The sequence below is a fragment of the Odontesthes bonariensis genome, chromosome 20 (genome assembly GCF_027942865.1).
Source record: "Odontesthes bonariensis isolate fOdoBon6 chromosome 20, fOdoBon6.hap1, whole genome shotgun sequence".
Lineage (NCBI taxonomy): Eukaryota > Metazoa > Chordata > Actinopteri > Atheriniformes > Atherinopsidae > Odontesthes > Odontesthes bonariensis.
The window spans coordinates 28391019-28404859 of NC_134525.1; positions in this window are offsets into that span (position 1 = coordinate 28391019).

A 13841-nucleotide genomic window follows, 5' to 3' on the forward strand; every position below is an offset into this window, starting at 1 on the left:
GGCCTGTCGGTACCCATCAGCTGCTTCCAGAGTCCCACTGGCCAAAAAGGCCCGATAGGACTCCTTCTTCAGCTTGACGGCTTCCCTCACCACTGGGGTCCACCAGCGGGTTCGGGGGTTGCCGCTACGACAGGCACCGACCACCTTACGGCCACAGCTCCGGTCGGCCGCCTCAACAATGGAGGCACGGAACATGGCCCATTCGGGCTCAATGTCCCCCACCTCCCCCGTGACATGGTTGAAGCTCTGCCTGAGGTGGGAGTTGAAACTCCTCCTTACAGGGGATTCCGCCAGCCATTCCCAACAGACCCTCACAATACGTTTGGGCCTGCCAGGTCTGACCGGCTTCCTCCCCCACCAGCGGAGCCAACTCACCACCAGGTGGTGATCAGTTGACAGCTCCGCCCCTCTCTTCACCCGAGTGTCCAGGACATACGGCTGCAAGTCCGACGATACAACCACAAAGTCGATCATCGAGCTGCGGCCTAGGGTGTCCTGGTGCCAAGTGCACATATGGACACCCTTATGCCTGAACATGGTGTTCGTTATGGACAGTCCATGACGAGCACAGAAGTCCAACAACAAAACACCACTCTGATTCAGATCGGGGGGGCCGTTCCTCCCAATCACGCCCCTCCAGGTCTCACTGTCATTGCCCACGTGAGCATTGAAGTCCCCCAGCAGGACGAGGGAGTCTCCCGGAGGAGCACTCTCCAGTGCCTCCTCTAGGGACTCCAAAAAGGGTGGGTACTCTGAACTGTTGTTCGGTGCATAAGCATAAACAACAGTCAGGACCCGTCCCCCCACCCTAAGGCGGAGGAGGGAGGCTACCCTCTCGTCTACTGGGGTAAACCCCAATGTACAGGCGCACAGCCGGGGGGCAATAAGTATGCCCACACCTGCTCTACGCCTCTCACCGCGGGCAACTCCAGAGTGGAAGAGAGTCCAACCCCTCTCGAGGAGGCTGGTTCCGGAGCCCAAGCCATGCGTCGAGGTGAGTCCAACTATATCTAGAGCCTCGCGCACCAGCTCAGGCTTCCCCAGCAGAGAGGTGACGTTCCACGTCCCAAGAGCCAGCTTCAGTAGCCGAGGATCAGACCGCCAAGGTCTCCGCCTTCGGCTGCCGCCCAGTTCGCACTGCACCCGACCCCCATGGCCCCTCCCACAGGTGGTGAGCCCGTCAGAAGGGGATAAAGGAATGCAATACATGATAAATATAGTAAACCAAAAGGGTCTACCCCCATCAAACCCTAACTTATTTTTCAACTCCATGGTACTTGAATTGACTGTTATCAAAAAGTTGGCAATGAATAGTAAAATTCTTACAAGCACTGTCGAAAATCTGACACTGCTTCACAATCTAAAAAGGTCTTTCTTCAAAGTATAATAGCACGTTTATCTTTCTACGAGATAAAAGAGACACAAAAAAATCCTCTCAATTAGATCAAGCTATTTTATTAAAATCAAAAATCTTAACAGCTTAATTTCTGGATTTCCACAGATAGACAACCATAAATTTAACCTCTCAATCTGACACCAGGTTGATCAAACTTGTTGGGTGTGCTGCTATGCAAATACCTGTATCTGCTGAACAGAGAGCAGCCTGCAGGCAGATTCAAGACATGATTTTGCTTGTCTCTGCAGACAGAGCAGCAAAAACAAGAACATGAACCAAGTTTATGGACATTTATCACCTTGGGAATTGAATATCTTAAAGCTATACCCTTATTTAATAAAGCTCTCCAGCTCTATTGTCAAGTGAACATGCACTGAGTCTTGCAGACAAACTTTCAGTTTTTAACTTTTATGCTGATAAAACCCTAATGCCACAAAAAAAAGATCTGACAGATTCTTTAAAATAACCGAAAACGGACCCATTTTGGTTAAGACACTTTCTGCTCTACAAATACTAAATGTCAGAATTTATTTTTATCAAACTACCTGTACAAGAAACATATTACACCAAATATATGCACACTAAATAAAATGCCCCATAAATTCTGTTTTTCAGTTTAATGATATCAGACATAGCCTCCCTCCTGTCATTCGTTTAATGTCCATACATTGTTCATACCTACTTAATTCAACTCAGGGTCGTGGGAGAGCTGGAGCCTACCCCAGCTGTCATTGGGCAAGAGGCGGAGTACACCCTGGACAGGTCGGCAGTCCATCAGAGGGTCACACAGAGACAAAAGACAAATTGGATGACTCAGAACTGTCTGATTCTAAATCCAGACAAAACTGAAGTCATTATCTTTGGACCTGAGCGCTTCAGGGAGAAATTGTCTAGCTATACAGTTACTCTAGTTTCCTTGGCTTCTTGTACTACGACGAGGAACCTTGGAGTTGCTTTTGACGCACATATAAAACAGTGGCCGTATTCACAAAGCTTCTTATCTTACATCTAGGAGTGCTCCTTGCACTAAAACATTTTACGTAGGAGTTTTTCCTTGAAAGTAATTCACAAAGCCACTGAGACCTACTCATACTAAGGATGTTAACTAAGAGTTAACTAAGAGTGATGCACTGTTGCTATGGATTACGTCGATTCTTGGGCACGATTTTAGAAGCGCTAAGTATGGTGATTGGTTGTTAGAGTTCAGGCAGTCTTGGCTAAACTCTTCCGCAACATTCCACAAACGAGCCCACTAAATAAACGAAAAATGAGGAATTAACCTGGGCTACAAATGAACTCCTATCAAATAGTTATGGACAGTGCAGCTAGCAGAATATACGCATGATGACAAGTTTGTGCTGACTACGATAATGACGTTATGCATGTTAAAGAGAGAGAGAGAGAAAACAAACAATACAAAGACGTCAATTGCATTAAATAAACAAGGTAATTAATTTGATCCCTGCAAATCATCAATTATCCATAATCCAATGAGTATATTTCCAGCATTTAAACCCTTTAAATATCAGCCGCTCAAGTCCTCCTTCATGATGAGTGAAAAAAGTGAAGACATCGTCAAACGCAAGTTAAAGCCAAATTGTTCCAAGGACCAATTGTTACTGCTGGCCCAGTTTGTGCTGGAGAGGAGGGGGATTATTAAGGGGAAATTTGGCTCTAAGGTTACCAGAAGCGGGAGGCATGAGAAGAAATATGCCTCAGCATTTCCCGTGAATCATGGGTAGATTCAAGCCACTTTGCAACAACATCAAGAATGTTAAAATTTGCATCAAAAACAACCTGCGTGTTGATGGAGTGGACTTTCTTTCGATTGACAAACACGTTCTCGTCTATTGATGGCGCAATTATTTCGATATGCGTCCCGTCAATAGCACCGACCACACCGGGCATGCCTACAATTACCATAAAGTTGGCTTTGATCCTATGTTGGGCAGCCATGGCTCAGTGGTTAGAGTTGGTTGTCCAATAAACAGAAGGTTGGCAGTTCAAGTCCCACTCTTGCCACTCAAAAAAGATTGGTGGAACTGATAGCTGGAGGGATGTCATAAATGTCCAGGAAGCAGACACCCTTTCCACCTTTAAGACTAGGCTTAAAACTTTCCTTTTTTATAAAGCTTATAGTTAGGGATGGCTCAAGTGATCCTGAAACGTTCTATAGTTAAGCTGCTATAGGCCAAGACTGCTGGGTGGCCTCTTATGTCACATCTCTCCTCATTTGCTCTCTTTTTTACCCCTTTTATTTCCTCATATGACATTATGTACATTTGGCATTATTGTGGTCATTAATTTGTGTTTCCCTGTCTCAGCAGGTATCCTTTAAATGGTGTTGTGGTGTTTGTTGTCCCCTCTTTTCTGTCTTCTCAATCCCCAGATGGTCGAGGCGGATGGCCACCCTTCCTGAGTCTGGTTCTGCCAGAGGTTTCTTCCTGTTAAAAGGGAGTCGTTCCTTTCCACAGTCACCTCATGCATGCTCAGAACTGGAGATTGAACTGAAAAGAAGTTTCGGTGCAACTGTTGGTTTCCTTAGCTAGGAAATTGTTTTTGAATTGGCTCTGTATGAATGAATTGGATTAATTTTTAAATTAATTAATTGGATTTGATTGGACTATGATTACAATTAATTGAACTCCAATTGGCTTGAATTGGCTTGACTATTTTATTTAAGTGGCTTGAGATGACATTTGTTGTAATTTGGCACTATATAAATAAAACTAATTACTAAAAACTATTGAATTGAATTGAATTGAAATGAGACAGACCACCATGCACACAAGGGTCCATTTAAAGACACAAACTCCACACAGCAAGGCCTGAATAAACGGTTTCGTATAAATAGATACACAATTTATGAACACTCAGAAATTAAGAATTGACGTGAGTAGTATGTAGTTAACAGTGATCACAGACCAAAAAGGTTTGTAACCACCTGCTTTGTCATATAGGGAGTCACTGCTTGTCATGTGTTTGGATTTTGATTAAAAAAAAAACTGGTCTGCTTGTGTAGATGTGGAAAGCTGGATTATCGCTTACATAAATATGTAGTTAAGCGAAATCACACTTAAAATCAAGTGGCTTCTCCTGTAATTATTATTTGCATTTTATCAAAGAATATTTAATTTATTGTTTAATCTTTGGGCCTTTCAGACACAAGACGAGCACTGAAAATAAATTGCAGAAGTCACCGCACTTAATGCCTCTTGCAATCTAGACTCAAGTCTCTGACCAGTTTGTAAAGATAAGACTCACCAACTGTAAACACGTTTTATCCACTCATAAGATCCACTAGCAACAGATTTTCAGCCTATATAGGCAGACAGAAGCTGAAAATATTGTGACTAAAAATAGAGAAAGAGGTATTGCAACAAAAGGTGTAATCCTGAAAATGTTACTCAGAAGGGGAGTTTTATTTCTCAGACGCTCTGTTAGTGGTGAATTTTGGTCCATATTACCATACTACCAAGACAGTACACCTATGCTACTTTGGTAGCTGTATACATATCCCACCATCAGGTGCTGCCAACACTGAGCGGAATCTCATCGGTTCAGCTGCGACAGACTAAAAACACAACATCCAAATGCCTTCATAAGGTTTCCAGGGCATTTAAAAAATGCCTTTCTCTGTTGTACTTCCAGTTTTTAGCAATCTGTCAAATGATCTATCAGGGATATTAAAAAGTTAAATTTATTCAGTGCAGATCTTAGGAACACATATGACTTCTGCACTTCCTCCACTTTGGAATTCAGACCTTCAGCTACACACCACTTGTTCAGTGGCAGCCTGAAGACTGAACATGAGTGAACATGAAGACTATAAGAAAATGGTCACAGGTTAATTGAGGAGACACAGGAGACTGTACAAACACCATGGGGATGACATCAATCTTATGACTTTCTGTGTAACAGCAGACAACCACTTCTATGTGGAGAAATCCATCTTCCCCAAAAATAAGCAATAAGTTACCAGTGACATAAAGGAGCTGCTGGAGAGCAGAGAAACAGCCTGCAGTGAAGGTGACCGGGAATTTTGAAGAGTGTGCAGAGGGGGCTGAAAGTGATACTAAAAAAGAAAAAGGAGGTGTACAATAAAAGGCTAGAGAGCAGCCTAGAACAGACCGTTGAGAGGAATATGATGACAGGGATAAAAAACAATACAGGCTTTAAGGGGAAGAGGGGTGAGACTGATGGACGTCTGGACAGTTCCAATGGATTAAACATGTTTTTCATGTGAAGAGGGATGCTCAGCATTCTCTTCCTCAGCCACATAGATCTGACACACCCTTTTTACCAACAGCTCCCCTATCACAGCTTTACAGTCTACCTCTGCAGCTGAAGAGATTTACTTTTGACAAGAAAACAGCTGACGAAAATTCATCAACCTAGCCGTACCACTCCTCTCTCCAGGCTCAGAGGAAGAAGACCTCACGTTGATGCATTACCATTATTATGGAAATACAAGTGCTCCACCAATTTCAAAGGCTGTTAATTTGACCAAGTATGTTGCAATTTTCACTGTTTTAGAGGGGCAGAGGACAAGGAGCAGCACAGCACCTGACGCATGTGAGCGAGTGAGAAGAAATAATGCAAACAAGTAGGGCTAAGCAATATTATCGATACTGCGATAAATATCGATGTTTTGTTCCCCGATAAAGAATTGATTTTTTTTTTTTTTTTTTTATTTTAAAGCAAACTTTATTGAAAAGTCAGACGTTCCAATTAGTGAAAACACAGAACATTAATATAATACAATACAATGCCAGGGGGTCACATTCTACAAAACAGTGATAAATTAGTTCATAAAAATGTTATATCAAGTGCATAGCTCTCACGTTTGTTTCTGTTTGTCTGGCAGTGTTGTCCTTCCGCTTCAAAGGACGGACCACCAGTCCAATCAGCGAAGATTCATGTCAAATCACACTCTCCCTTTTTTTCAGAAAATGATGTAAGTGTATCGAATCGTATCAAATCGTTGGCTGAATATCGTGTATCGTATCATATCGTGAGATTCGTGTATCGTATCATATCGTGAGATTCGTGTATCGCTACAGCCCTACAAACAAGTGTAACGTGCGTGTGAATACACTACCTTGATACATAAAATTATTTAAAAAATCCCCACTTAAATTTAAGTAAAAATGTTTCGGCAGATACCAAGATCTTTAACCCTAACTGGTGCAGTGAGGAGCTCCTGGTTCCTCAAACAACTGTGACAGTTGGATTAAAACCTGGAAGGATATTGAAGACAATCAAACTTTGAGAAGAAAATGTGGTCAGATGAAAATCTTTGATGATGGTGACTTTAATGATGGTCACTTTCAAACGTCTTGTCAGCAGAAATCCCAGCTATGTTTAATGGTGACAGTTAAAAGCATGCACAACATGCACAATGTAAAGAGAACTCAAGGTATTGGGACTAAAAGTAAACAATGCTTCAGTGAGACCAATAAAAAAATGTTAAGAGAGCATAAAGACTGGATTCTGGAGAAGTGGAAGCAATGGAAATCATGTGTCATGAGTCCAGATCTATTATGTTTTAGAATGATAGGCTCATCAGAGTAAGAAGGGTGGTGGATGAAGTGCTGCACCACTCATGCCTAATGCCTGCCATACAAGCCTGTGGGTGCAGCATTATAATTTTTAGGATCTATTATGATCAGTTGATCAGGTCTAGGTTCAGCAAGGCTATGTGCCCAAAAAATTAGGTGAGCTGACCACCTGAACTACCATTTTTTCCATTAATAGTATATTTTCTTTCAGGGGCCTAACAGGGGCTTATTCCAAGATGACAATGCCAGTATTTATCAGGTTAAAATTGTGAAAGAGTAATTCAGGATGCATGACACGATGTTCGTTTTCACACATGCACTGGCAATCACAGAATCCAGATGTTAACCTCATTAAGAATTTTTAGGGTGTGAGGGAGAAGACTTCACAGAGCAGCTTGACTCTCCCATCATCAACACAAGATCTTGGTGAAATTTCAAGGCAACAAAGGATGTGACAGATAAGCAAAAAATGCTGATAAAAAAGTGCAAAGCTAAAGGTGGTCCAATGAAAAAAATCTAGCCCTTCCTAATGTTTCTCAAGCAATATGCAGAAATCAACCATGCCTGAGGGAAAATATGAGAGCCGAGAGGAGTCTCAAAGCACCATCAATCACCACTACTTTACAGTTGTTATGGTCGCTTGCCTGTGTGTGCATAGCAGCCTCCTCTGGGAGGGGCAGACTGAAGCACAGCAGAGTGGGAGGGCATGGGAAGTTGAGATTTTCACATCTAACATCTTCTTGAGTCTAAAAAAGTTTTTCCTAAGTATTGATCAGATTAGATCCGACTGGAACTAAGAACAAAACAATGTATTTGACTTTTATCCATGCTTATTGTTAGACAGTTTATATTATTGTCATCTTAATACTGAATTATTTCCGAACCCTACTACAAGTTTTAAAGCTGAATTTGGACTGTTGGTAGGACAAATAAGGACATTTCGATGGGTTATCTTGAGCTTGTTATGATTTTATAGTGGACATTTTCAGCTCTACAGACCAGAGGTCCGTTTCAAGTAGCAGGTTTAGTGAAAACTCTGAGTAGGTTAACCCTGAAATGAGGGAAACCCTGAGTTTTCCGTTTCACAAAGGGAGGTAACTCAACCCCGAGAAAGAGGGGTAACTCTAGCCTGTTTCACAAAGAGAGGTAACTTAACTTCACGGTCAGTTACCGGAGTAACAGACTCTCTGAACCTAACCTGGTCGGGACCAGGTTTTATTCAAGAAACCTTGAGTTTCTTTCTGTCTCCGCCCTCTTTCAGCCACACACGCCATTTGATTTCCTCATTCATTCAGTCAGCAGAGCGAGTTCTTCTACTTCTATAAGTCCATTAGGCACAGTAGGAGGCAACTTTTTTCATGAACATGTCCTTTTGACAACGATCCCGTGGATGAAGGTGCAGCATTATTGCGCAGAGAAATAAATATTCGTCGGAGATGGTTATCAGACCGCGCATAGATTTTTGCATTTACAGACAATTATCTTTTTGAGCGGCACCATCAGAATGTGTTGGGACAAAAGAAAAAAAAGACATAAAAGACAAATAAATATTTGTATGAATAGGCTTAAAAAAGACATATATAGGCCTATTATATTTTATAAAGGCACTCGTGTCTTGGGGGTGGATTCCCTCCGGGGATTCCCTCAGCCACTGCCCTCCCGTTAGAGGTGGTGGCCACCACCCGTTTTACATCTGCCTTCTTTCTGTTGGCTCAGTAGAAGTCTGTGTTAGTTTAAATAGGCTTAATTATTTAACAGAACATGATATAGATGATGACTCTAAATTGTCCTTCGGAGTGACTGTGAGTGTGTATGGTTGTTTGTCTCGTTTGTCTCTATGTGGCCCTGTGATGGACTGGCGGCCTGTCCAGGGTGTACCCCGCCTCTTGCCCATTGACCGCTGGGATAGGCTCCAGCCCCCCCGCGACCCGACTGACGGATTCAGCGGTGTATAGATAATGGATGGATGGAGGGATGGCATAGATGAGAAGACATAGTTTCTGTGTGTGAAAACAGCATTATGTTGGGAATAAAATAACTGCACAGTCAAATAGCCACTTAATATTTATTTTACAGTGTAAAACATGATCAAAATGAGGTACCTCCATGCCGAGGTCTCACCTGTTTGAACAATGTTTTTATATTTCATCTTAAACTGCTGCCAGAAGCGCTTCTCCCCTGCGGGATTGCACCTAAATGAAATAAATGAATGGGCTACCATTCAAGCAGTTTCCCTGTAATATTATTGTGATTGCAAAGGACTACATTTAAACTTACACTTTTGCAGCTGCAACGGTGTTGCACTTATTTCTAAAACGTATTGAAACTCGCCGTATGAGCGCATTAAGATTTCCAATTCGAGGTTGGTGAAAAACGTAGGCCCTCCTCTTCCCCGTTGCCAAGGTGACTCATCGAATCGGGGCTCCATTGATGCTGGCTTTTTAAAGTTGTGGTGCACGCGCTAAACTCAAGGTGAACTTACTCAGAGTTGATTAACCTCACTCAAATCAGCGTTTGTGGAACCGAAAACTCAGGGTTTTCTATCTCAGAGTAGATCAACTCAGAGATCAGGAATAGACTCAGAGTTGGTTGAACATGCTACGTGAAACGGACCCCAGATGATCTGCATGTGCTTGTGTTTGTTTCAAAACTGTGCATGCAAAGTTCCCTGCATTGAAAACAGGATGCAGCAGGATGGATGCAACAAGAGAGTAAGGGGCCCAAAGGGGCAGCATGAGTGTGCTGGGGACCAAGATTTTAATGTCAGTGATCTGACATGACCATTCCAACAAATGTAAAGCATCTTGAAATAATCATGTGAAATGATAGGCTACTTGTTATCATACAGGGCATACTGTGGTGAGAATAAATAGGGTTAACTGCCAACCTGTATGACAGTCCAGTCGTAACTAGGACTTGATCATGTCTGTAGTTACCTTTCACTTCAAATTTTATTAATCAAACATGTTAAGAGAGTCTCACCTGATACCATCTGAGCAGAGTCCAACAGATCAGGTAAGCCACCAGACTGAACTTGGCAGTCACGTATCTCTCCGTTAAAGTGGGCTGATACAGAATTAAGTCCGACTGGCCATCAGTGCGCTGTTCCCCTCCACTGGTCACCCACCCGCTCCCCGCGGCGGTGTCTCCGCTCCTTTCCATAGAGCTCCCTGCTAAGTGCGGCTCCAGGAAAGTTCACAGCTCGCCTCGAGATGGCCTAACACGGACTTCTGGTGGATTGATGCCTGCTGTTTCGAGAGATGTTTCCCTGACATCACCTTTTGGACCAACTTTTGTCCCTCGCGCTGGACTTTGATGACACCAACAGAACAACACATCCACTCTTCCTTACGTCAAAGAGCTTGTGCTAAGTGAACACTTCCTGGGTGAACGCGTTTCATTTTTCAAAGTAGAGGTCCCAAATCATTCGTTCATATCCAGGATACTTCCATCCACCGCCTACATGGAATCCACTGCATGACGTCTGACAGGATTACAGCGCCCCCTGCTGACTAACATTCAGCATCAAGCTAAAAGTCTTGTAGTCTTGTAGTTGGTCAAGTGTTTGATGCAGTTTGTGATGCTATGGGGGGGGGGGGTTGGTATTGTAACCGTAGAATGTGGGCAACCATGAACCATGCAATGAGACAGGTGAGCTGCAAGTTACAGACTAAAGTCATTTCTTATCAAGCTCGTCTTTAAACAACAGGAGTGGCTCAGAAGAAGAAAACAGTGAATCCTTGAACATATAATAAATATAGCAATCCAGCATCGGTGTACACTGCATGGCAAATAATATCAGTGGTCCTTCAATATTATTCATGTTGCATTACAGTGCACCAGAACAAAGTCAAACACTTTGAAACATGCCAACAATAAACTTCACACTATCAAAAACAAAATTTGAAAGCGAACATAAGACTAAATAGGCAACACACATTTCAGTTGATTTCAACCTTGTACTTTCTGCAGATCCTCTACCGTGACATACACCACCTGAGACAACACATAAAAAAGCACAGAATGAATGATAAATGAGTAAAGGGCATGCTCTGAGTATGTAGGCAAACTGTATGCAGCAACCTTTTTTAACATTGGACAAAACAATAAAATTCTCCATATTCTGCTACATTTAAATGTATTTATTTGTGGCACTTTTTTTGAGCTCCCTTTCCAGGAGAAAGGGTCATCATGTGTTATAAAAAGTAACATTTAAGAAAAATCTAATAAATTCACTTGACCCTCAATGGACCTATAATATTTGCCATAAATCACATGTGCCCTGCTACTTGACAAGGAGTAAGTATCAGTATCAGTTGCAGGACACTGATAAATGTGATGCAGAGATTCAGAAGCGGATATACTCTAAAAATAAGTGTGTATATACCATTAACTACATCACTTATTAAGGTGTAACATGTTAGGTGGCATGATGCTCAGTTTGTTTTTAATGTCTATTGTTTATGTTTGTTACATCGTCTGTTATGTAAAAATCGTACTCCTAAAAATGGGATCCTGAAAAATGTCAAATTCATTTACATGTTGCTACATTTAGCTTTAAACTAATTACCTTGAAACATGTAGTTAAGCTGGGAAGAAACCTGATCCAAAGTGTCTGTGGTGATTCTGCATATAGTACAACCAGACTGAGACACAGTCAGCGCTGTTAAGAAGCTCAGATTCACCTGATCATGGCAAGGATCTGGATGGTTGCAGATGTCCTTTGGGAAGGCAGAGCGCATCAAAATTTTAACCTCTTCTGGGTAAACATAGGTGGGCTGAAAAAAACTCCTGTCCTCAACACCAACCCTGTGAAACATCTGGAATAAAAGTGGCAGGTGGATGGAGGGGAAAGAAGTCAACAAACATTTTCCAAAACCACTGGGTGAAAACTAAGGCAAGGTCAAAAAGGATATACAGTACAATGGCCATTGTATGCTCTGTACCTGTAAAAATGTAACTGTAACAATGTAACAGTTACAATGGCCAGAGTCCTATGGGTGTGCCCTATAGCTTCCTTAACAGGAAGACACCTCTGGAATCCACTATAATATATCCTGGAGGTATTATGATCAGATGAGCAACCTCTAATTCATGAATATTGCTACTGAAGTGTGCTAACAAGGAGGGAAACCCCCATCGCTCTACCAAGCCTGATCATTGTCAGCCAGCTATTAATACAAAATCTTGCTACTCGGCATCCGGATACAAACACAAACAATGTTTCAGGCTCATAGTGGTTCAAGTGGCTAATTAGAAGTTCACTTTAAAACTGAATTAATTTCTTGTTGCCTTCAAAAAAACCCACATATGATTGTTGTAAACCACTTTGAAACAAGCATTCTATTGTTGTTAAGCATTTAAACCTTGTATAGTCGATATGAAAGCAGCTATTTCCACACGTATTTAAGTGTTGCTTAAATCCACACCAGTTTTCTCTGCAGAAGACGGTAGGCTTTCTTGCGACGAGCATGGTCATTTCTGAGGCGTTTGGCCGTGTGGAGTACAGATGCAATCCACACGGGAAGTCTAAAAAAAAAGAGGAGTTAGACATTTTAAATCAACAACTTGAATTGTCAAACTGTAGAAAAATTGCTCCTTTTTTTTTTAATGCAATGTGTATAAATCTTAGCATCATAGCACGGACAATGGAATTCCTGACCAGTAGTGAAAAGAGTAGTTAATTAATTTTTGCCTTCAGTTGCGATAATTTCCAGACTTGATGTTGAACCAAGATTAATGCTGTTGACATGTTGACATGCACACGAAGCCTGTAGCTTCAGGTGCCTTTATACTTACAAGATTAGTTTCACATCAGTACGTGGTACACAATATGTTAAGTGGGGGCAGTAAAGCAGGGCTTTCGATTTTGGCAAAAAACTTTGGGTTTTATCTGGGTTAATATTAGGATCATGATTACTTAAAATGATTAGTCCCTCTGGGAACAGCAGACATTTCACTTTTTTTCCTTGTCCGATTTCTGCAATCCAAACCCTCTCCAAGTGTCTAATCTTGAGTCAAAATGATAATTAAAAAAAAGACTATTTCAAAAAGAAAAGGAAAGAAAAACAAACTCGAGCAGAACTAAATACACATAAGAGGGATCACAACAGAACAAGTCACAACATGAAGAATACTAAACAGTAATTATTTAAGCACAAGTATGTTGTTTTCATTATGATTTAAAGCCAAATTTGTGTCTAAAGATAAAGTTGAATGATTAGCACGGTCATACGGAGGGAAGTACTTGTAATCTTGGCTTGCATAAAGCCAGAAAACAGAAGAAAACATATATATTTATATCATGCATTAAATCGAATTATTCAGTCTAATAAGTGTGCAGTATATACATTACCAGGGTTTCCTGTAATTGTTATGTACGTTTTACCTTTTTCACAGTACCAAAGAAAATCAACAACCCAAAAACTTGAAAATGTGACTTTTCATTTGTTCTCATCTCAGAGTCTACCTAAATTCTTCATCAGCATGTAAAAATTGTAGAATTTAGCAGTCATGGGCCGTCCCATAGGGACATCTATGACAATGACCGTTACTACCATTTTAGAGTTTGCAAGACAATCTAAACTTAGAAAGCGTTCGACTAAAAGTCAAGTTTTAGACACATGTACATTCAACCTTTCAAAAAAAATTTTTTTTTTAATTTCCAGCTCATGTTGATCTTCTCAATTAATTCAACAGTTACAGAGCATTTACAGAGAAAACTCTGTGTGTGAAAATCTAAACTATTTCAAGCAGGAAATAATCCTAATTTAGTACAAAACTATACAGGTTTTGTACTAAACAGATTGGAACTGTTGTGGATTGTTAATTTATCAGGGATCTTAATTTCTGCTGTCTCTTCAAAGTCAGGACAGTAGTTAACA